This window comes from Bos taurus, chromosome 3 (assembly GCF_002263795.3).
Source record: "Bos taurus isolate L1 Dominette 01449 registration number 42190680 breed Hereford chromosome 3, ARS-UCD2.0, whole genome shotgun sequence".
Classification (NCBI taxonomy): Eukaryota; Metazoa; Chordata; class Mammalia; order Artiodactyla; family Bovidae; genus Bos; species Bos taurus.
This window is the reverse complement of record NC_037330.1, coordinates 113106534-113131937: the sequence shown is the minus strand read 5'-3', so window position 1 is coordinate 113131937 and position 25404 is coordinate 113106534. Positions and strand designations below refer to the sequence as shown.

Below are 25404 nucleotides of genomic sequence, written 5' to 3'. Positions count from 1 at the left end.
GACACGCAGGCCGGGTCGTCAGACCTCACAGACCCAAAAACAACCACAATGACCAGCAGACCTCTGATCCGGGAAGGTGGCTAGACCTACTTTTCCTCTTCCCTCTGGTTTCTTGTTGTTCAGTCGCTAGGTCGTGGCCAACTCTTTGCAACCCCATGGACTGCAGCAAGCCAAGCTTTCCTGTCCTTCACTCTCTTGGATTTTGCTCCAACTCATGTTCACTGAGTCGGTGATACCATCCAACCATCTCACCCTCTGTTGCCCACTTCTCCTCTGGCTAGGTACAGCTAAAATCCTGAACTTAGATACAAAAAATTTTGCAAAGGGTGGAGAGAAGAGGGCCTGAGGGATGACAAGGCACTGAGTTCTCGGGGGTCTCTGTTTGCCCCTGACATCCTAGACAGGGCATTGAGGAAGCCCAGCCAGAAATACCGGTGAGGACAGAAAGAATTTAAAGCTCACCAGAAGCCCACCCTCTCCAGTCATGGCCCCAGGGAAGAGGAGCCTAACCGGGCGGAATCCACAGTAGGGGAGCAGCCAATAACCACTGGACTCCAGCCAAACGGAAACAACTGGGGCACCCACGCCCACCTCCTCAGGCAGCACTAATTAAGGCTCCAGCACCTGCCACGTGCTGTCCAGAGAAGACCAAGCAGGCAAATAAGCACAGAAAAGGGCCCCAACATCAACAGCCGTTCCAGAAATGTTGACCAAAACCACAGCATGACTATACACCTATCAGAATGGACAAAGTTAAAAAGGGACAACACCAAATGCTGGAGATGTGGAGAAACGGACCCGTGTTGTTGGCGGGGATACACGACCACTCTGGGAAACAATGTGACAGTTTCTTTAAACACCAAACATGAAGCTACAAGACAACCCAGCGATTACACTTGGGCATTTTTCCAAAGATGTGAAGACCTGTGTTCACACAAAAACCTGTCCATGAATGTTTACAGCAGCTTTGTTCATAACCACCCAAACCTGGAAAGAAGCCAGATGCCCTTGGGTGGTGAATGATTAAACCCACGGTGGTACGCCCATTCCATGGAACACCACTCCACTGTGACAGTCCAAAAAGAAACTACCACACAGCCCCCTGGGGGCATCTCCAAGGAGCTCTGCTGGGTGAGAAAAGCCAACTCTGAGAGGTTACCTGCTACCCGACCCCATTCACAGAACACTTGAGATAACAAAATCACAGACATGAACAACAGCCTGGAGGTCACCCGGGGTGAAGGCGGGCAGCGGGTGTGGCTGTAAGGGACCACCAGGGATCCCTGTGGAGACGGAGGCCTGGCTCTTGACCCACCATCGCCAGGAGGCTGTGACGTTTTGCTACAGTTTTGCAAGATGTTACCAATGAATGGAACTGGATAAAACAATGGATATCTGCATTATTTCACTTCCATGTGAATCTGAAAAGATCTCCAAAGATTTAATTAAAAATAAGTAACCACAATCAACATTTTCTAGTAACTAACATGTTTAAATGAAATGTCAAACATTCAGAACCATACTGTGTTTCTTAAGAACTGTAGTGTAAGTGGACTCAGCACAGGTTAAAAGGATACTCTTCTCTTGCTGAAGTCCTGTATTTGTAGGACTCATGAGATTCAACCTGACTTGCCAAGGAAATATGTGGACACGCCCTGGGTACACCATCTCTAAGAATGCCAAATTGGGTCCTCCCCACGTGACAGGAGGGTCACAGGGCGTGCCCTTTTCCGGTTGCGACACGTGGCCTGGTAGTCGCACCTGCACGAGTCAGAGCCCCGGAAATGGCAGGACTCGCTCCTGCACACACCATGGCTTGGGAACTCAGTGAAGCCCTATCTTATGTCAGCCACAAACCTCAGGTCCTGCCCACAAACGGCACTGCACTTCCTGGGGGACCGGCCCCAGCGCCCCTCCCACAGCAGGTGTGCTCTGGGAGCAACCAGGAACATCACCCAGACAAGCTGCCCCCAGCTCCAGATTCACAGGGCCCAGTGCCCACCAACAGGTCCACGCACATACCGAGACACCTCCTCTCGCCAACTGCCCCCCACTCCCCCTCCCCCTCTCCCCCGAGGCTTCAACCGCCCCTCCCCTCCTACACCCAACCCTCATCTCCAGGCTCCAAATTCTTCCTTTCCTCTGAGAAATAAATTCAAGCAGTCCTCCATGTGAACAGACAGACAAGATGCTTGTTCCCTGGAGCTGACATTCAAATTCAGATGGGAAACCAATACTGTGATAAAGAAGTAAATTACCTAACGCAGAGTGTAGTACTGGTGGTGAATCTATGGGAAGAGGAGACCGACCAGAAAAAGGAGGTCAGGGAGGGGACTGAGGTGGGCCTCACTGGAAAAGACTGGAAGGTGTGGGAGAGAAGTGCCTGAAGCAGGAGCACGGCTGCGGGCTGGGGCCAGTGAGCTGGGGCGAGGCCCCGGGGTCCCGAGCACCCTGTGGGCGCCTGTTACAGAGTTCTGGCTTTTGCTCCCAGTTAAACGGGGGGGTGCACAGAGCTTATGAGCAGAAGGCTGACCCCTGACTTGGGTTGAAAAGCATCATTCTGGTTGCTGTACTGAAAACTGGGCGTAGGAGGCAGGGCAGAAGTCAGGGAAGCCTAAGGGAAGGTGCTCAGCAACCCCATCAAGGGGCGGAAGCGGCTGGACTCTCACCCTCCCTGTGGGCCCTGACAGAGCCAGCAGGGGCCCCTGGAGCAGCCGGGGAGGTGAGTGGCCATCTCAGGATGGGGAAGGCTGCAGGCTGGCTCTGCAGCTGGCAGGGGAGGGGCAGAAGTTCAATTCTGGACGTGCTGGGGTTTGGGTATCTATCAAAATCTTGACCGTGCACAGTATTTTATCTCACCCATGAGGTTTTGTCACCTTGCCATCAGCCCAGCTACATTTAAAAAAAAAAAAAAAAAAAATGGTGAGTTGCTTAAAAAAATAAAGTTTTGCAGAACAATTTGACAATATCTCATCAAGCTAAAGACACACACACCTGGCAATTCTGCCCTTAGAAGCAAACTCGAGAGAAATGCATGCTGTGTGCCCAGCAAGACGAGCAGAAGACTGCTCCCAGCAGCACTGCCTGTAGCACTGAGATCTGGGAAAACAAGTCAGCAGTGGGATGCGTCACCCACCAATCCCCAATGCCAGCCACAAAACTAACCCTGGAGCACTGTGAGCCTCAACTCACTGTACTTGTGAAAAGTTCTGAGGCTCACATCCCGCCCCCTGGAAATTCTGGTTTAATTCTAGAGATCAGGAATCTGTCATTTTAAACCTTGAACCCCTTAACTAAAGGTGAATGAGTCCACGTGGATAAAACTGAACCATGATGCTGAGTGAGGAAAAGCAAGCTGCAGGAGATGTGTAGTGCAATACCATTTATCAAAAATGTTTAAACTGGCGCAACTATACTGTGTACTGTTTATACCAGCACTAAGGTAAAGAAAGTATCAAAAACACAAAAACAAACGACAGGTGTGGTGCCCGACCTCAGGGGAGGGAGGGAGGGAGGAACAGGACGACAAAGGGCACACAGAGGGCTCCATGAACACTCAGAGCGCCTCTTTCTCCGGCTGGGGCATGGACAGAGTTGTTCAAGTTACTTTTTGAATGCTTGAAATATTCAACAATTTTTTTAAAAGTTCAATCTCTTGGCACAAAAGTGTGCTCAAATATGCAGGCCAGAACTAGAGATGCACACTATGTTTTGTATCTGTATAGCAGTTACACTTACACAATGTGTACAATTTACTGTCCTTCCAGTTTACAGTAGAAATTTACAGTTTGCCTTGTGAGTTATAGCTTGGCCTTACAGAAGGGAATGGGTCAACCTGAAACCACGCCTGCAGACGGACTCTGCTGGTAAAACCCGGGCACCACTGGGAGCCTGAGCTTGGCAGGCGTGCGCTCCTTCTCTCGGCGCGCAGAACGCCCCCCTCTGGCGCGCGTGGCAGTCACACGCCCGCGCTTCTGCGCCTGCCATGCGTCTCACGGCAGACACAACTGTTCCTAATTTGCCTCTCAAATCTCTCATCCCAGAGTAGATATCCGAGTCCTAAAAGAGCTGGCTGAGTGTGTGAAAATAAAGTTGACGCTTTATGAAGAGAGAACGGGGGAGGCGCTGGCAGGGCCGCTCAGAAGGAAGCTTTTGGAGCCCAGCAGAGAGACTTCTCTCCCAGCACACCCCGCGCCAACCACCGGGAGCTCCCATCAGACCCAGAACCTTCCTTTGGGAGCGTTCTCAGAGCCACCGAGGAGCTCGTCCTATTGCTCAAAGGACAAGCCAGCTCCCTCAGCTCAGGACAGAGGAACGAGAGGTGCGGACAGAGGGCCACAGGGCAGGGCGGTCACGACAGACCAAGACATCTGAGGGCCACTGTCCCCCACAGGCTCGACTTCCCAGCCTCAGGGTGACCCCCGGTGACTGCTGTCAGCGTCCCCAGCTGTCTCCTGTGGTCCTCCAGCAGGAAGGACTGATCCCAAGGCCGCCACAGGTCAGGGCAGGTGAGGGGACCATGAGCGCCAAGAGCTGGCTTCCGGGCTGCTCCCCCATGTGATGGCATAGTCAGGGCAGACCCCTGGGCACATGGCAGGACATCCAGCAGCCCAGGTGGACACCTGGTCAACACGTGCCTGAAGCACCATCTGACAGGACTGGGCAAAAATCCCCCGCACCTATGGTCCTAGGAATGAGGACTGGGCGCCGCTCCCCACCCCCGGGCAGACTGCCTGAGGCTCCTCTGTGCTTGGGGACCTGCGTGAAGTTTCTCCTCTGACAAAGCTCCGACAATGGAAATTCAGACAATGGAAATTCATCACCAAGATGTGTATCTGATGTGCGGGCTTTCTAACCTGGCCAGGGGGTGACCAGAGAGCGCTTCTAGCCCGTGGGTGAAGTCACACCATCAAGCCCGGGGCTTTTAAAATCCCAGCCTTCCGCTTCTAAGAAACAGAAGACACAAACCAGCCCTCTAGAGGTACTGACGACAACCTACAACTCATCCCACTTCACTTTAAATCCTTGTAACTTCTTCCCCACACAGCTTCCCACGGCCTCGTCACTCACCACTCCTGGAACTCTCACCTGCTGCTCTTCCAACTTTCAGAACGTTTGCCAACTGCTCAGAGTGGGTCAGAATCGAAGTGGCTCAGCAAAAAAAAAACAAAACTCAGGTTCTAAAGCCGATGGGCAAGAACCTGCGGGTCACTGCAGTAGACCAGAGACAGGGAGCAGCCATCAGCACGACGCAGTTCAGCCACCAACCAAAAGAAGAACTGAGGGACCGTGTCCACGGGATTAGGAACCTGGAAATACTCAGCTAAATATAGCTCCCTGGGCCGCAGGGCTGGGAAAGGTGGCCGAGAATAAGCATCTGGGCACTCGGTCATCTCTGTCACTTCCTGTTACTCACGTCCTGCTGTTCTGATGTTACCCGAGACGCTGGGCTCAACACACACATCCCCACCTGGAAGCCCCCGGAGACACAGGCCATTCACAACAGCTGGGATGTGCGTCGACAACGGACTTCCTCACACAGTGTCGTATGAAACACAAAAATAGACACCGTGGCGCAAACAAGCTCCTGGGGGGGCGCTGAGGGAAAGCAGTGGGGACACCGGCCCAGACCCCCAAGGTCCCCACCACGCCGCCCCCGGAGAGGAACTGGCCCGACGCCGACAGGACCCCTTCCTCCCCGAAGCGGCACCTTGCCTTGCGAGTGGAGGGCAGCTGCCTCGGGGCAGCATTGGGGGCACAGAGGGGTCCCCACCACCACTGCCATTCAACCTGCCCAGGGGCCCGCGGCATCCAGTGAGAGCCAGCACCTTCTGCCAGGCCCACCACCCGACCCTCCTGGGGACACTGGCCAGGGGACCACACGGGACGCCCAGGCAGGCAGCAAAGCCAAGCGGGCCACAGAGCCAAGGCACAGGGCACCTATCGGAAGGCTGAGTTTTCAAAAGAAACAAAAAGTAAAGGGAAGCAAAATGTAAAAGTTATGCCTAAAACTGAAATCTGATGAAAGTATTTCAAGTTACTCATCTATTCAGTATTTCAGCACTGCCTCACTGGCTGTGGAATGTGTTCAAAGTGAGGGAAACCTTAGAGATTAGTGGTAGCCCTGAGCAGGGTGGCAGAGGCAGAGAGCTGTCGGGGGGAGGGGTGTCATCACTCACAGAGGGCACCCAGGGGTGGGGGTAGAGCGCCAGAGGCAGGAAACGGGAGACCGGGGGGCAGAACGCAAAAGACAAAACGACAAGATCTAACATGGTTCCAACAGAAGAATGTTAGAAACAGCCAAAAACTCCGAACAAAAACTGGGCAGTGGTGAAATACATATATCAGGACGCTTTGTACAATGGAACACCACTCAGTCAGTTTCTAAAAGGACGATGAAATACTAGACAAACAAACAAAAAGGGACAGTGAGAAGGTACATTTATGCATTATGTTATGAACAGGTATGTTCATAATATAACAAATGTTAAAAGGTTACAAATTAATAGGCATAACTGATTCCGCTTTTTGTACACACTGTTGTTGTTGTTAAGTCACTAAGTTGTGTCCAACATTTTCACCCACCAGGCTCCTCTGTCAATGGGATTTCCCAGGCAAGAATATTGGAGTGGGCTGTCATTTCCTTCTCCAGGGGAATCTTCCCAACCCAGGGACCCAACCCGTGTCTCCTGCATTGGCAGGTGGATTCTTTACCATTGAGCCACCAGGGAAGCCCCAAAAGTGTATGTACTCATAGTCATAGAAAAACGCCTACAATCCGTGTCTGCATCAACATCTCTGAGCCTCAGCACACCCTGGGCCCGGTATGTCTTTGTCACAGGACGGACCCCACAGAGCTGCGGGGTGTTGGCGAGCACCCACGGACACACCAGGGGCACACCCTCAACAACCGCCCCCCGCTCCTCACTGTCATGGGCCAAAACAGCTCCGACTGCCGAATGTCCTTCTGTGGGCAAACCTCTCCTTCGACTCCTGAATCCACCCCGCGCCCCCTGTGTCTGAGAACCACAGGTCTCCATAATGGTGTTTGCATCTATGATCTCAGTGATAAGACTACTGAGTGCTTTTTGTTTGTTTTGGTTATGTGTGCTTATTTATAAAGAATGGGTTATTTGCATAAAAAACTGAATAAAAGAATGATCGCAGCACTGGTAAAGCACTGCAGGTATTTTTCCTATAATGCAAAATTAAGTTGCAGAAAATTCTCATATTCTGCAAAAGTGCACAATAAAAACACTAAGTCTCCTGGGAAAGGATGAGCTGGGGAGGACCACTCAGAACCTATGCGGTGCTGCAGCCGAGCACTAAGAGCACAGCAGACAGTCCTGACGGACTTTAAAGCACAGGAGGAACTACAACAGTCAACGCAGAACCTAATGTTTCCAAAACAATGATTCGTGCAGGCAAACTGCTGCCGCTGCGTTGAGGAGCCTGCACGATGCACGGGGGCCGAGGAGCCAGCATGACACACAGAGAGGAGCCTGCACGCCACACAGAGAGGAGCCTGCACGACGCACAGGGGCCAGGCTCCGAAGAGCGACCTGCAGACCTCACACGCAGGGCCGCGTGCTTCCCAGCCACCCGAGCCCTGCTGCTGGTGACCCGGGCTTTCTGCTGCGGGGTCAGGGCCGCGCGCCTGCCTGGCCGCCCGAGTCCCGCTGCCAGTGGCCTGGGCTTTCTGCTGCGGGGTCAGTACTCGGTTTGTTAGAGAAACACCCCACAGCAGAAAGGACCATGACTGCATCCCCCTCTTGGCCACCACACAGGAGGAACAATTAGTTCAAAAGTCATTAGTTCAAACACCTAGAACTATTATCATCCAAGTGATAATGAACTCTAAGCAAAGGGTCCTGGCAACGGATCCTGAGGGGCTGAGCGGATAGAGGGAGCGGAAGGGGAACACCTGGGCAATCTAACCTGGCAGCCACCATGTGCCACAATTTACCTGTTTCCTTTGGGACTGCCGCTGTTCAGTAGCTAAGTGGTGTCGGATTCTTTGCAACCCCACGCACTGCAGCACGCCAGGCTTCCCTGTCTTTTGCTATTTCCTGAAATTGGCTCACACTCATGTCCACTGCGTCGGGGATGCAATCCAACCATCTCGTCCTCTGGGATTATTTGATGATAAATCTGCATATACTCAGGTGCATCCAGAGTAACCTTACAGCTAGCAACTACGGAGGGGAGGGGAGGGGAGGGGACTCATATGCAACCTCTACAGTCCAAGGTCTGCCTGCCACGCACTTCTCTCATCGAAGGTCAAGCTAGTCAGGCTGTCACACTTCTGAGAGCAAAGTGGCCTGAGGTCAGACCACCTCCTCTGCTGAGTCACCAGGGGTCTGACCTTGGGACAAAGTCTTGTGCACACCTTGACTGATGAGCTGATTTCAGGCTGTCTGTTCGTTAAGTAAACTGCGGACCAGCTACCAGGCAGCATGCCATGCAGCCAGAAAACAAACAAAACACCACGGAAATAAACAAGGTTTACAAAAAATTTATAAAAGGGCATATTTGTATTGCACTTCTGTGTTAAAGAAAAAAAAAAATACATATTTAAAGGGCAGGACACACACACACAGCCCATAAAATTAGAAGTTAACATTTCAGGTTTTTTCCCTTTTCCTTCTGTTATTTTCCAAAGTGTCTACAGTAAACAGGTATTTTGTAAATTATCTATGCTTCTTTTTTTTCCTACAAAACCAACATCTGGGACAAAAATTACTAGCTGCCTACACAACTAGCATTTTCAGTTCTTCCTCACAAGTGGACTGAGCGGCTCCCGATGGCTCCGAGATAACAGAGCACACCCCCGCCCCCCGGCCCCCTGAGCTGCGGACACAACACAGGCACAAGCTGATGTGCTGGGGGAGCCTCCGGGAAAGCCCCTGGGGATGACACAGCTGCAGCCCCTGCCCGCCTGCTCCCTGCAGCCCCTGCACAGGTATCTGGCCCCTGGAAGGGGCCCCGAGACCCTGCTGACTGTGCTTTCCAAAAAGAGAAAAACAAACTTCTGCCTTATTTAAACCACTGTCACCTGGGTTTTCAGTTAAACACACCAAACCTGATCTGAATTAAGATGGCATATCCATCATCCCACAGAGAAGAAAACCAGGCACGGCGACTGAGCCTTCTTTGTGCTCCAGGTAAAGAACCTGCTTTACTTGGTTAAGAACTGAAGACTCTCCACTCAATCGGCAGCAGCATCTGGCAGGCCTGATTTAACAGAGGACAGTCAGGAAGAAATAACAGCACCACGGACCAAACATGAGACGTCAGACGGGGCTGGGCAGACTGCGGCCTGCCTCCTGTTCTTCAAATAAAGTTTTATTAGAACACAGCCACACCTGCTCTTTACGCCTCAGGCTGCGGCAAACAGCCGTAGAGACCCAGCAGCCGGCAAGGCCTAAAGTCCTAGGCCCTTCAGAGAAATTTGCTAACCTCAGACATATGTCATTCCATATAGCTTAGGAGGAATATGAAGAGAACTCACTAACTATAAACAGATAAGCAAAAAGGACAAACTACACAGCTCAGGGAACTATATCCAATACCCTGTAACAGCCTATGAGAGCAAAGACCTGAAAAAGATCGCGTATGTATATATGCATAGACGAACCACTTTTGCTGGACACCTGAAACTAACAAAGCGTTATAAATCAACTGTACTTCAGGTTTAAAAAAAAAAAGACTTTGGTGTGGCGGTGTCAAATGCAATTTGCTGCATAGAAGACGGAATTTTCACCTTGTCCCTTTTCTGACTCTGGTTCCTTCAGGGAGGGTCCTGGCTCTGTTCCCAAGGGAGTCCAGAGAGCCTGGCAGGTAGTCTTCACCCAACAGTCAATGACAGAATGGAACGCTTCCCTGAACATGAAAGGCCACCTCTGAAAACCGTGTGTGCGTCCCCAAACGTGCCAACAATTTAGGATGAAAACCTTACAAAGTGAAAACCACCACGATACTACACACTTCTGCGGTGCTCCCCTGGTGGCGCCGAACCTGCCTGCCAAGGCAGGGGACACAGGTTTGACCCCTGGTCCGGGAAGACCCACCTGCCGCGAAGCAACTAAGCCGGTGGGCCACAACTACGGAGCCCACGCGCCGCACCGACTGGAGCCCTCGAGCCTGGCTCTGCGCCTGCAGGCTGTGTGGCCCTGGGCAGCCGTCCCCTACATGTGACAGGGGCTGGAACAGATGGCTGTCCAGCTGCTCTGCAAGGAGAAGCCCATGCACCGCAACTCCAGGGCAGCCCTGTGCGCCCCAAGTGGGCAAGGCCGCGTGGAACAAGAAGGACCCAGCATAGCCGAAAACAGATAAATATAAATAAATAAATCTTTAAAAAAGAAACAAATAAAAAAACAATACATATGTCCACATGACTCTTCCAACGCATCCTCCCCTGCCCCACATGGACTCTCTCAATGCAGTCCCCACTGTGGCCTGAGGACCCCCAGGCTCTCCAACCTCACCGAAACTCAGTCTGGGGGCTAAAGAGCCTGGGGAAAAGACGACACCTCATGCTGACTGCTCTTCGGTCTTGCTCCTGGCAAAGCACTAGGCTAGCAGGAACAAGTCTTTCCAGCCCCTCCCCAACCCCCCCACCCCATCCTGGGGAGAGGGCCTCACCACTACCCACCAGGCAACGAAAGGGGTGGTAACTCCTTCCCCCAAAACTGAGTCTAAGGAAAACATCTTCAGACATGCTAACACTGCGTTAAAGAAGCCACCACCACCATGTGAAGGTTTCAGGTCTGAAGGTGTGAAGCAGGCTGGAGGAGGAGACAAGATGGGGATGGCTGGATCTGAGCTGCTGTGCCCGCAGCTCAGTCGTCACGTGGTCCTGCTTGGGTTTGGCCAGAAGGTGGGGTGCGCATGACTGGATAGCCACCAGTTCTAACTCCATGTCTCACGTGGGGGATGGCTGCCCAGAAGGGGCAGGTGGCTCCCCAGGGCCACACAGCTAGTAGGAGGCAGAGCCAGGGCCAGTTGAGACATACCCAGAAGACAGCTGGCCACACACTGTGTCCAGGGCAATCGTGGCCCATGGAGCACCCTCCTGGAGGGAGGGAAGGAGTGCCTGCCCAACCTCGGGGTCTGGGGGAATCTGTGTGCTGGCACGTGGACCCAGCGCTCTTAATTACCACGGGAGGCTGCTGCCATCCGGCCTGCGCCCAGGAAGGAGACAGGCCTCTGAGAAGCACAGCGGCTGTTCTCAGCTCCCGGTGCTGGGGGAGCCCTGGCTCCCACACCCACATCTGCTGCTGCACTGCAGGTGCACACAGACAGGGAGTGGGCACCAGCCCCCCTCCCGGATGCCAGGGACCTGAATGGAGGACACACGCCCCCTCAGAGAGGCCCAGGCCGATCTCCTGCCTCCTCGCACACCCTGCCTGACGGCCTGCACTGGGTGCAGGGCTCTCGCTGGGAGGCAGTCCATGGAAGGGCATCTCGGGCACATCCCAGCCAGGCAGGTAACCCACAGGCAAGGTAGCTTTCGGGATAACGCCCCTCACCAATAACCACGCCCCTCCTAGCTTTAACAGTTCACCCCTGTCCTCTGACCAAGCTTTCTGTACTCCTCTGGTATATCAAGTATATTTAAAAAAAAAAAAAAATGAAAAGACATAACCCCAACCACAGGATTTAACATTTAAAAAAAAAGAAAGAAAAAGGCTGAAGATAGTTCTTCCCCCTGCAAGTCCTGACTCAGAGGGTCTGCCTACCAGGGCAGTGGACAGCCGTGGCGAGAGGGCAAGGCATGAGGGTTGGCCAAAGCCAGCTGGCCTGACTAGGGAGCCACCTCCCTCTGTCATGACACAGCTGTGACACAGTCCCACGCGGATGGAGGAGAGAGGAGATTTCTAGAGATGTCGAGGGATGGAGACAGGGCCAACAACAAACTGATCAACCCAACAGATATTTCCGGAACACCTACTTGGTGCCAGCATGACTCAGGGGGCTGGAATGAAGACAGTCAGCAAGCCCAGGACACCCCCCATCTCAAGGAGTTCACACCCCTCCCTCCAATACAGAGAAAACCCTGGGCGGAAGGAGTGAGGACGCTGTCGATGGAGACAAGAAACACAGAAGTCTGAAGGGCCTGTGTCCATTTAACAATTTATTATCAAATTTTTCAAGTTATTAATCAAAAACCTTCCCAAATAGAAAAATCCATACTGAGTTTCACTGGTCAATTCCAGCAAAAAATTAAGAAAGAAGTGGGCTTCTCTGGTGGCTCAGATGGTAAAGCATCTGCCTGCAATGTGGGAGACCTAGATTTGATCCCTGGGTCCGGAAGATCCCCTGAAGAAGGAAATGGCAACCCACTCCAGTACTCTTGCATGGAAAATTCCATGCATGGAGGAGCCTGGTAGGCTAGAGTCCATGGGGTTTGCAAAGAGTCAGACACGACTGAGTGACTTCACTAACACCAAACTGGATCAGAAAAAGAGGCAGGAACAAAGATCCCCACTGTTTGATAATGCGAGCTAAAATGTTTTATAAAACCAGCTTACTCTAAGTGCCAAACTTGACCAAAAAAAAAAAAATTACAGATCAGGATCTCTCATGGATATCTTAGATCCAAAAGTCCCTAACAATATAAAAGCAAACTGAATCTAATCATTAAGTAAAAGGATAACATATCATGAGGAAATAGGGTTTATGCCAGGAATACAAGGTTGGTTTAACATTCGAAAATCAATTTCATTTGTCTTTTTAACAAAATGAAGAAGAAAATTCATATGATCACTTCAACAGATACCAAAAAAGCATCTGACAAAATTCAGCACCCATTCATAATAAAAATCCTCAACAAACAAGAAAATCCTCACACTGATGAAGGCTACCCACAAAAAGTCTACAGCTAACATACTCGACGGTGAAGTGCTAAGCTGCTGTTAATACTGGAAGAAAGGAAAGGATTTCTACTTTCACTACTTTTATTCAACATTATACTGGCAGTCTGCACTTCTGCAATGAGACAAGAAGAAGAAATATAAGGCAGCTGGAACAGAAAGAAGTCAAGCTGTCCCACTCTGTAGATGGTATGACTATTTATACAGAGACTTCTGGGGAATCTACAAAACAACTCAGTTCAGTCGCTCAGCTGTGTCCGACTCTTTGCGACCCCATGAATCACAGCACACCAGGCCTCCCTGTCCATCACCAACTCCCGGAGTTCATGCAAACTCATGTCCATCGAGTCGGTGATGCCATCCAGCCATCTCATCCTCTGTCGGCCCCTTCTCCTCCTGCCCCCAATCCCTCCCAGCATCAGAGTCTTTTCCAATGAGTCAACTCTTCGCATGAGGTGGCCAAAGTATTGGAGTTTCAGCTTCAGCATCAGTCCTTCCAATGAACACCCAGGACTGGTGTCCTTTAGGATGGACTGCTTGGATCTCCTTGTGACTACTAGAACTATTAAGTTATTTTCCAAGATCACAAGACCCACTGTTTGCAGCAAACAACTGGAAAATATTTCTACTTCATTTAATAGGCACAAAAAACAGACTATGTAGAAATTAATCTAAGAAAAGATATTAAAGGTATCCACAATGAAAACTATAAAATTTTGCTGGGAGAAATTAATGATCTAAATAAATACCAAGACATACGACAATCATCGGTAAACTCAGTGTTATTAAGACATGAGCTCTCTCCAAAATGAACTTACAGATTCAATACAATCTCAGTCAAGATTCCAGCAGGCCCTTTTAAAATAGAAACTGACCAGTTAATTTTTACTTATATTAAAAATGTAAAAGTTTTATAATAACCAAAGCAATTTTAAGAAAGAAAAAGAGTTAAGAGGGCTTGCCCTGATTTCAACACTTACTGTAAAGTAATAGTAATAAAATAAAGTATGGAATTAGGATAGGGGCAGACATAGATCAATGGAACAGAATAGAAAATCTGGAGATAAATTTACAAATATATAGTCAACTGACTTGACAAAGGTGTGAAGGTTAATTCAATGTGGAAAGGAAAGTCCCTTTAACAAATGCAGTTGGAACAACTGAACGTCCATATGGGCGAAAAATGAACATCAACTCTTTACCTCACATTATACATTAAAATTTAACCATAAATCGTAACTGTAAAACCTAAAACTGCAAAACTTTCCGAAGAAAATCTTTGCAATGCCGCAGTAAAAAATGGTTTCTTGGATAGGACACGAGAATGAACCATAAAGAAAAAAACTGATCAACTCAATTTCACCAAAAAGACTCCACTCTTCTAAAGACGCTATTAAGAAAAAGGCAGTATGACCAGGAAAAGCATTCACAACACATATATCACAAACTAATATCCAGAATATATAAAGAGCTCTTACAACTCAGTAATAAGACAGGTCAGTGCAAAAATGGACAGATGACTCTATCATACATTTCACAAAAAGACATACAAATAGTCTATAAGCACATGAAGAGATGCCGACATCACCTGTCGTCAGGGGAAGACAAACTAAAACCACAGTGAGATACTACTGTGTATCTATTAGCATGTGTAAAACAAAAGACGAGCACACCAAGTGCTGGAGAGGTGGGAGCAACCGGAACCCTCAGGCAGTGCTGGCGAGAATGTGACGTTCCAAGCACTCAGGAAACGTAACACCTACTATATGACCCAGCAATTCTGATACTTAGGCATTTACACAAGGAAAATGAAAACACAAGTCCACACAAAGATTTGTATATTAATGCTCGCGGCAGCTTTGATCACAATACCTCCAAGCTGGAAAGTGCTCGAACGGCCACCACAGGTAAACGGATCAACAAATCGGGGGTACAAATTATGATACACCCAACATGGAAAACTTCAAAACTGTTATGTTAACCAAGCCAAAGAAGCCAGACAGTAAGGGGGAAATATATACATATATATATATATATATATATATATATATATACACACACACACACACACACACATACATACATACATAAAATGTCATTATTCAATTAAGGAAACTTTCAGGGGGATGGAAACGTTTGTTACCCTGTGCTGTCACTTTCAACAGAGGGGGGGGTGTGTGTGTGTGTGTGTGTGTGTGCATGCATGCATGTGCATAACAAACTCATCAAGCTGTACCCTTTAAACAGTGCAGTTCATTGAACAGCAATTAAGATTCAACTAAGCTATAAAAAGTTCTAATGCTGATCTATCTCAGGGCACTTGACAGGGTGAACCTTTCTCTGAATGACTAGATGACCACAGAGTTCATCATCCAAGCCAGGAAATTTTCTGCAAATCAAAGTGGGTGCTAAAAATAATTAACGGCTGTTAAATCATCTACAACCGGGTGTGTCAACTGGCAGTGACAGGGAAGCCAGCACTTACAGCTTTGGGAACAACAAATACCCAATCTACTCCTTGGTGTGATTAGATAACCTCGTGCATATAGTAATCTGTAAAGCTCACTCCTCAGAGGACAGAGCGCCAAGCTGGCGACAGCCTCAAGGGTCAGCTCTCCCAGACCCTTCTTTTCCAGTCAAGGAAGCAATCCTGGTTTTTTCAGTGTCAGGGACCGCAAAGATGTCAAGGTTCCTGCCTCACGGTCAGTATCCCTTCAGTCCCTCCAAAGGTGAGGAGGGAGCCGCCTCCACTTCTGTTTTCCAAATGTCCAATCACTCTGAGTCGCCATGATTAGGCCTTTGCAGACAGAGGACAATTCAGAAGCAGAGCAGACAGTGCCCAGACACCTGCCGCTTTTCTAACGCAACTGCAGCCTGGGTGGAGGTGAGCCCGTGTGCCCCGGAGCGGTTCAGCGAAGGCAGTTCCCCGCCTTGCCCGAGCCCCTCTACTCCTGGCTGCCTCTTGAGGTTTAGCTAAACGTCCTGTAAGAACTAGGACAGCAGTTCAGGATCACGTGTTTCTTTTTGAGTTTACATTTCAAACCAGGTGCTTCGTCTGTGAAAGAAGAGGGGTTACTGAGTCAAAAACCAGCACCGCCTCCCCACCACCAAGCAGGGAATTCTCTTAACTTGATAAAAAGTTGTTTCAAGACAATAAAAAGATCCCACTACTCTATGTGCTCTGAAACAACAGATTATTCTAGAACAGAAAAGAAAGATTAAAAAAAAAATTATACCCTACAGAATGTACCATTTTCCTAACTTTCAAGAAAAAAAAAAAACATACATACAGGACTCGGCTTGATCATATCCTTAGACATTTACCAAATATTTACAAAACCTAGACATTTACCTGAACATTTACTAAAGAATATCAGGTAAAGAAAGACTAAAATTATTAATTTCTTGGACAACCTAAGAAAAATCCAATGAATCTATGTTACCATCCCCACTATTTCTTTTTTCAAAGAACTCTTTGCAAAAGTCCTAGAGTCAAACTACAGTCTCTCAACTGTCCTTTGTTTCGTCTGTCACTTGTAAACAAAGACAATCAGAAGTGTTAACAATGACACACACCTATATACACAACCGTACATACACACATACCACACATATACACACACACCCCCCAACAGTATTGTGAAAACAGCTTAAATTTCATAAATGCAACTCCTACTCAATAATAACACACAGCCCAGGCAAGTAACAGCGTCCGCTTCCACCCTCAATTCTAAATATATTTGACAGACACCACAATTAGTTCCACCGCTCACCAGCCAGGCTTCCAGAAGACAGTGTTCTTTCTTGGTGCCTGCTTGGAGCAGCTGTAAGAACTAAGCGCTGAGCTCTCACGTGGAGTACCCAGCTCTTTGGACCATCGGTGTCACAGAGCAGGTGCTGCCTTCAGCAAAACCCCACACTTAGCAAACACACAGCCACCAATTTGGCTCAAAGCCGCTTCTTCCTGCTTCTTGAAACTGAGAACAGAGTGGATTATAAAGCACGGGGTTCACTAGAGTAGCTTCCGCCTGCAGCTGTTCTCCTAGCCCTGCTCCACCATCTAAGGCATGTTCTAACAATCAGAGGCACTTTATTCACTAAGCACCTACTATGTGCCAGGTGCTGCCACCCACCGCCTGGAGGTGTGAGACTGAGCTGCCCCTGCTTTTCCAACAGGAGAGTGAGGCTACAGGTGTGAGAAGCTGGGACAGCACAGCTGATGGCCGACACAGCGAGGGCGGGAGGACTGGGTCTCCCGAGCTCCATGTTCGGGCGGGGAGCAGGGCAGTGCACTCAGACGGCAGGAGCCGCTGTCCCCACACGGGCCTTCCCATCTGGCAGGGCTTCTGCGGGACTTATGGGACAGCCCCGGCCCACAAGCACAACCTTCCCACCCCAGATCCAGGCCAGCAGTCACAGAAATTGGGAAGAGCTTTTCCATGCAAGGAAATCTGCCAATTATATATATAGCTTTTCCTCTCTCTGAGCCAAACTGACTGGTGTAGGGGTTTTGCCCAGGAAATATCTGAGCTCCAAACAAGCTGGAAAGGAAAACTGATGTTGAAATCCGGATAAAGGTCACGGTTGCTCACCAAAGGAGCAGTGCCTGACCACCCTACAGGCTGACATCTGCTGGGGACAGCTGAGAGACTCGGGTCTGGGGTTTATAGGCCCCACACAGGCCTACAAAGGGACTCCCATTCATTCAACAGACTCGAATGCCGAATAGACGAGATATAAAATAACTAAAAAGACTAGATAAATCCATTACATAGCTCCTTTTTTATTTAGGGTTACCGTGTGTGCGTGCTAGGTTGCTTCAGTCATATCTGACCCTGTGTGACCCTATAGACAGTAGCCCAGCAGGCTCTTCTGTCCATGGGATTCTCCAGGTGAGAATACTGGAGTGGGTTGCCATGCCCTCCCCTTCAGGGGATCTTCCCGACCTAGGGACCGAAACTGTGTCTCTTACGTCTCCTGCATTGGTAGGCGGGTTCTTTACCACCAGCAGCGGCTGGTTATAGGGTTACCAGGTTATAACTAATTAAAAAATGAAAAGCAAAATATAAAGGAAAACCAAATGTTAATGTAAAATAAGATAATTAAATAAAGGTATGGCTGGACGGCATCACCGATGCAATGGACAAGAACTTGGCCAAACTCCAGGAGATGGTGAGGGACAGGGAGGCCTGGCATGCTGCAGTCCATGGGGCTGCAAAGCGTCAGACACGACTGGATGACTCAACAACATAAAGCTTATAGCTTTAATTACATTTGTTTTCTCTTTACATTCTATTTTTCCGGTTTTTATTAGTTATTTGCCTGATAATCTTAAGGATAATTCTTTTCTGATACCTACTCTTCAGTTGCAGATGCTATTTTTAACACTGCCTATAAAATTAACCTCATCTGAAATTCTTTGGGATTTGAATAAATCAAAATAGCTGCTAAGTGTTGGCAAGTTGAACCCTATTACTTTCCTACTAGTAGTGATGAACGGTGGTGAAGATAAAAACTAGGAAACACTTAGAGAACACTTTTTTGCCATCCCAATGACATGGATTCTATTATAGCATTACCCCTATTTCACAGATGAGAAAACTGAGTCTCAGGAGTATCTTGCCTTATGTCATAGAGCTAAAAAAGGAGAAGACCTTCATAATACACCACACAAAATACCATAAAACATTTCATCGAGAGTACTGTGGGGGAAGGAAGCTATAAATACTGACATGTAAAATCACCCCTCTCTATGTATGATCTGGTAACTCTGGCACGGTCATTTCAGGAGGGATGACGCTGTGAGTGAAGCCCACTGGATCCCTGTGCCAACAGCCATATGCTGTAGCCATATGACTAAACAGAAGGCCCAGGTCATGCTTTTCGGAAATCACATGAAATCTCAACGTGGTATTTTGCAGAGCAGCAGCCCTCTTAAACATGTATATCCTAAATGCAATTCTCATTCAATTTCTCCTGAAATTATACTGAAACCTGGAATGTCTTTTTTGTCCCATGGACCCTTCTGGCAGTCTGGAGAAGCCTATGGAGACTTCTCAGAATGTCTCTGGATGTAGAAAATGAAATACCATTGCAATGAAAATCAACTTTAATCAAATAGTCAAATCCACAGACCCCTGTGGGGAGCAAGGTCCATGAACCAAGGTAAAAAAACCTCTGCCTGCAGCACGCAGTCTTCTCTCCTCCCTCTCCCCCATCACCCAAAAGGAGTTACGGGGGTGACTGGCTGTCCAGCAGTCATCTTGGACCAGGAGAATCGATTTCTGGAGGGACCCAAATGACGCTGTGCAACCACATGCTGATCAAGGCCTGCCTCCTCTTGTGCAGGAGAATAAAACTTCACACGCTCACACCTTTCTTACTTTGACAACTTCTCTTTTAACAAGTGGATGGAGTGAGTTGAATCAGTTCAGTTCAGTTGTTCCGTCGTGTCCAACTCTTTGCGACCCCATGAATCGCAGCACTCTAGGCCTCCCTGTCCATCACCAACTCCCGGAGTTCACTCAAATTCATGTGCATCGAGTCAGTGATGCCATCCAGCCATCTCATCCTCTGTCGTCCCCTTCTCCTCCTGCCCACAATCCCTCCCAGCATCAGAGTCTTTTCCAATGAGTCAATTCTTCGCATGAGGTGGCCAAAATATTGGAGTTTCAGCTTTAGCATCATTCCTTCCAATGAACATCCAGGACTGATCTCCTTTAGGATGGACTGGTTGGATCTCCCTGCAGTCCAAGGGACTCTCAAGAGTCTTCTCCAAAACCACAGTTGAAAAGCATCAATTCTTTGGCACTCAGCTTTCTTCACAGTCCAACTCTCACATCCATACATGACTACTGGAAAAAGCATAGCCTTGACTAGACAGACCTTTGTTGAAAAGTGGCCTCCAAAAGAATATGTCTGTGTTCTAATCTCCAGAACCTGTGACTGTGAGCTAACTTGGAAAAAAGAGTCTTTGTAAACATAATTAGGGTTCTTAGGGTGGAATCACCCTGAGTTATCTGGGTGGTCCTAACTCCAGTGACAACTGTCCTCCCAAGAGACAGAAGGGAGGACACAGTGGAAGGCGGAGAGAGTCCTGCAAAGATGGAGGGAGAGACGGGGGTGATGCCTCACTAGCCGAGGGACACCCAGAGCCGCTGGAAGCCAGACAAGGCAGGGAACAGAGTCTCCCCAAGACCACGGTCCCACCAACACCTTGATCTCAGACTTCTGGCCTCCAGAAATACGAGAGCGTAAATTTCTGTTGTTCTAAGCCGTGTGGCAATTTGTCATAGCAGCCCCAGGAAACTAACAGAGCAGCCAAACCTACTTCTAAAATGCACCTTTATGATTTTCTAAACATTAAATACTAAGAATTAGACATATACTCCCTTTCACATATGCAGTGCTGTATATGGCGTTAAGCAGAAACAGCCCTCTAAACACGTGTATCCTAAATTTAATTCTCATTCAGCTTATACCAAAAACTCTCTTTATTTTCCATCGCCATTATTGGGCCAATCCATCTTCCTGAAATTTAAGAATAAATTAAGCGTGTCCTTCCCTTCACTCTGTTCCTACATCATGCCAACAAGCATTCCCTTCTTTCTTCCTGTCCTCTGCCCAAGCTCCATCTGCTTCCTCCAACCATCCCTCACCCCTCAGACCAGTGTGTTCTCGAGTTCTCCACTGCCCTTCTCCAGGCTGTGCTGCCTGCAGAGCTCATGGTCCCAACTTTCTGCTCGTGTTTCCTCCTCCGCTAGCCCGGTCTCTGACACCAGGGTTCCCCCAGTCTGTCTGGGTTCCCCCAGTCTGTCGTCATCAAACCCAGCCCAGTCTCCTCCCTTCCTTCACTACAGGCACATGGCACGCTCGCCGGAGACTCTGCGGGTTCGGGACACAGGCAGGTTTCAGTGACGAGCCATCTAAAATAAGGTCAGCTAGGCAGAAGCTGACATACAGAAGCCCTCTTGCTCAAAAACGAACCTGTGCACCTGAACCACACCAGAATCACACGGAGCAGAGGAAGTTTTATCTTCTCAGCCTCAGGTCAGGCAACGGAGGTGAGAAAGGCCCCACAGAGGAGCGGAGGCCACCTGCAGGAACACCTGCCCCCTCTCGGGCACAGGGACTCCGCACGGAGCTGCTCCACAGGGGAGACCACAGTCGTTTTCCAAAGGTCCCTCCTGTGACCGAAGACACCTGCACTAGGATTACCCGTACCAGGAGAAACCGAAACCGCTCTACATCCCTAAACTGCAGGAGTGAGTAACACTGATCAACTATGACTCGTCTACACGATGAAACACCCACAACTAGGAGGTGGTCATCGGAGATGCTCGTCACGTGGAAGCGTTTATCTGGTGAAATAATAACTGAAGCCAAAATATAAAATTACACATACGCTGACGTGTGTATAACGTATGCGAGATGCAACGTCTACCTGTGAAGAAGTCTGAAGGAGACGTGAAAGAAGAAAGCTGCTGCTGAGCTACTGCAGGATCTTTTTTTTTTCCACTTTAAATTTCCTTTAAAATCATCATTAGGACTTAAGACGGACTTCCCCGGTGGGCAGTGGCTAAGACTCTGCGCCCCCAATGCAGGGGGCCTGGGCTCGATCCCTGGTCAGAGAACTAGATCCCACAGGCTGCAACCAAGAGTTCACAAGCTGCAACTAAGAGCCAGCACAGATAGAAAGATTAAAAGAATATTTTAAAAAAGTAATCAACACTTTAAGTGGCCCCGCCCCCAGGCCTGCTCATACAGCCCCTCTGCAGTAGAAGCTTCCACTCCCCAGGTAGGTGCCTGAGCTGTTTGTTTCTTCTCTCACACTGTCCTGGGCACCCTGCTCTATGTGACACCTGTCACAGGGCACAGTCACGAGTCTGTTCACATCCAACAGCCCGGAAGCTGACTCTAAGCACAGAGAAAGCGTGTTTCCACCTCCGTCCACCCTCAGACACCCAGCAGAGTTTGCCACAAAGACCACTGAATGAAGGGAAGACAAGTCCTTCTGAAAACATGCGCCTTTTCCAATTGATTTTTATTTGATTTCAGAAATCAGGTTGCCAGGGTAAAGCCTGACTTGTCCAATTATATATCTATATTCTGCAAGGGTAAATAAAAAGTTTTCAAGCTGTCAAACCTGGCAATGCCCACACGGCAAAGGAAGCCGGCCACTCACAAAGCTGCTCACCAACCAGAGTCCAAAAGCCCCAGCTCGGGAGCCCCGAGGTCCCGTCGCTCCCACCTCCCTGTAAGTGGGTAACGGGAACCAAGGGGGGCTGGCCCACGGGACCATCTGCAATAACGGACATTTGTTCCGGGCGGCGGGGCAGGGTGGGGGTGGGGGGTTGCAAAGGACAAACAATTCCACATCCTCTCTGAGTAGAAAGGACCAAGAGACCTGCATCCCTGGCTCCGGCATCACACAGCCGGCCTGAGCCTTGCTCGAGGACAGCAAGCTGTGAAAGGCAGCCCCGGCCTCGGGTCTAGATGCAGAGGTCGTGACCACCAGGGAGCCAGTGCTCCACTCGCCGTCACAGGACTGCGGGTCCTCAGTCCAGCTGCCCCGCAAAGTCGAGCAAAGTTTGGAAAAATCACCCACTTGTAAGTCAGCAGCAGACTCTCCGGGGAAGGTGCCCGAACTTTTTCTGAAGCTCTAAAGGGTGCTCAAGCATGGCCGCCCCGAGGGAGTGGAGGTGGCTACGTGCTCCCTCTGCCCACAATGTGAACAAGAAGGTCTCGTGGAAGAGGGTGCCCGCGCCCTACTTCTGAGGGGTGCAGTGGGTCTGCCGGGGGAGTTCAGGGAGAGGGCCACAGGCAGAGGGGCCCCAGAGACACTAGGGCAGGCAGGCGGCCACGCACAGGGTGTTCCCTGCCCACCAGAGGCAGGTCCATGCTGGGGCGAGGCTGGGAGGGACCAGAGCACCAGGCCCCCTGGACACGGCAGATAAGAAATGAGGCGGCATCAGAGGACTCACAGTGCTGTCAGAAACGGGCAGGGGATGCCTCTTTTTAATGGTGCTACATTCACATATATTCCAGTAAAACTCGTCTTTCCTCTTCAAGGTCCACTTCCGCTGCGGCCACTGCTGTGACCCTGGTGGGAATGAACAGACTGTCCCATGTCCTGGCCAGCAAGATGTGGAGTCAGCTCGATGTGGGGTCAGCTCAGAGACGCTCCACTTGAGAAACACAAGGTCACCAAACCCAAGAAAACGCTCCACAGCCGTATCGTCGACAGCAGCAACCACTTCCGTCACGTTGTGCTGACTCATCTGACCCTGCCGACACCCCCAAGCAGGTTCTGCTATCGCCCCTACTCCCCAGAAGAGGACCCCCAGGCGCGGAGCCGAGTGTGATCTGTCCGAGGTCGGCCAGCAGGTGCGAGGCTGAGCGGGCACCCGTGCCCTGCTCCCCGGGCCTCCCTGGGAGCCCGGCTCCCATGCCAGGCCCGCTGCGGGCGCTTTTGGAGATAAGGGAAGGACTGAACACAGCCCTGCCGTCTAGGGTCTCACACCTGGGGCAGAAACACAGACCCCCAACATTCAGAGTCCCCACCTCCTCCAGGACCCTGGAGTCGGGAAATCCCACATGGCACTCGATCTCCCCTGTAAGTGAAGCAAACCGTAACTGCCCACGTCATAGCATGACACAGGCAGATGCCCCGGGTGCCTTCCCTGCAGCGCGGGCCCTGGCTCTCCCCTGCGAGCAGCCTCCACACCTACCCAGTCCAGACCGTGCAGGGACCCAGAGCCCCCACCCACCAGTCCTGGGACTCGGGGTACCGCTCGGGCACACCAGAGAGCCGTGGGCGGTGCTGGGGACGCGGCAGGTAGGTGGCCAGCCCCGACGGAGGTGTGGGCATGGGGAGACACCGCCCTCTCCGAGGGGGATGCCAGGTGGGGAGCCCGTGATGCCTGCGTGCCCCCGCCTGCAGTCGGCCATCCGCCTGCCCCCACGTCCACCAGCAGCTCCTGTGTCCACTTCAGACGACAGCCCTCTGTCCTACTGCCCTGAGAAAATCGTCACTAAACTGAATTCGGCTCTGACTCTGCCTCCCTCAGAGGGCCAGAGCCTCTGACAGCAGGCACAATGAAGTCGGTGTCTGAGGTGACGATTCCAAGGATGGAAGCTGCCACGCGGCCCTGGTGAGGGGCGAGCGCCTGGAGCGGCTGCAGGCAGGCACACGTCACGTGGCCGTCAGGCCGGGCAGGGCGCTCGCCACCAAGCATCCATCACTGATGGCTCAGGGCCCATCTCCCTCCATACCGTTCCTAAACCATGCAGGACAAGAGCGGTGCAGGCAACAAGCAGACCAGGGTCGAATTCCTCTGCCTGCCAGGCCCGGGTCCACATCCACCTCCCTCACCAGCCACAGAAGAGGCCGCCTGTCTGACCTCCTCACGCCCACCCTGTCTCCCCGCTTCAGCACGGCTGCAGCAGCCATGACAAAACCCACTAGCTTTACAGATCTTACTGGCTCGCAATACACGTGGCAAAGAGTCCACCACGGCCTAGAACACGCTTCGCCTCTGCCCTTGCCCGCCTTGCCACCCTCCCAGGCTCAGCTTCCCCTGGCAGGAACCGCTCTGACCCCAGACCCCTGACGCTGCTGCCCACGGCCCCCTCAGCCTCGGGTCTCCCCACGTCCCCCACGGCCACGCTCCCCCACAGGAAGGCCTCCTGACACCAGCTGCAGCCCGAGCTGTTTCCTTCTTGGCCTCTGGTCCTGACTGCCCAGCACCTGCTGCTCATCCAGGACTGTTTGGAGCATGAAGGACTCTCACTGACACCAGCGCCTGTCCACACAGGGCTCTCAGGTGAAATCAGAGGGCAAACAGAGCTGACCACCCTGGAACGACTCGCTCTGACATATAACTGTAAGCACCTACTGTGTGTCAGTGAGGGAACAGGGCCAAGCACCCTGGAGCAAGTCACTCTGACACATAACTGTGGGCACCTACTGTGTGTCAGTGAGTAAATAGGGCCGACCATCCTGGAGCAAGTCACTCTGACATGTAACTGTGGGCACCTACTGTGTGTCAGCAGTGGACAAACCAGACAAAAATCCCTTGCTCACATATGGCGTTATGTTACAGCTTTTAACAAAAGAAACAAAAGCACGTGGACTCAGAGCAGCGACTCCGGGGAGGGATGGTGGGGGCGGGGGCGGGGTGAGGCCAGAGTCTCCCAGTGCCCCACTGCTTTGGTTTGTTTCTGTTGCTTTCCAAAACTTCAAATGACTTCAAAGGAGGTGGTGATATTCCATCAAATGTTTATGAAAACAGAACCCAGGTAGAACCCAATGGTGGAACACTGACTTGAAGAAAAAAGGAAACAAAAGCACTAAACTCTAACTGCCCCACAACTCCTGGAACGCTCCACAGCTCCAGGCTACTGCAGGAAGATTATAAAAGAAGCCATCCAGGACTTGAAGACAACTAAAATCACTTGAGAGAGATCAGAGATGGGTAGATCAGGGAGGGGGGACATCTGAAGTCAATGAAAACATCTGGATATCCAA

The 25404-nt window shown here is 50.4% G+C and overlaps 1 protein-coding gene across 8 annotated transcripts in view; it reads right to left on the bottom strand.

Annotated features, from left to right (window-relative positions):
• The window catches only part of DGKD (diacylglycerol kinase delta), a 110314-nt gene that overhangs the window by 40706 nt on the left and 44204 nt on the right, over nucleotides 1-25404 (bottom strand). Inside the window, exon 1 of one of the 8 annotated variants that reach the window (XM_059883770.1) lies at nucleotides 16649-16775. The gene's annotated coding sequence lies outside the window, so the exon portion shown is untranslated. 8 annotated transcript variants of the gene reach the window in all.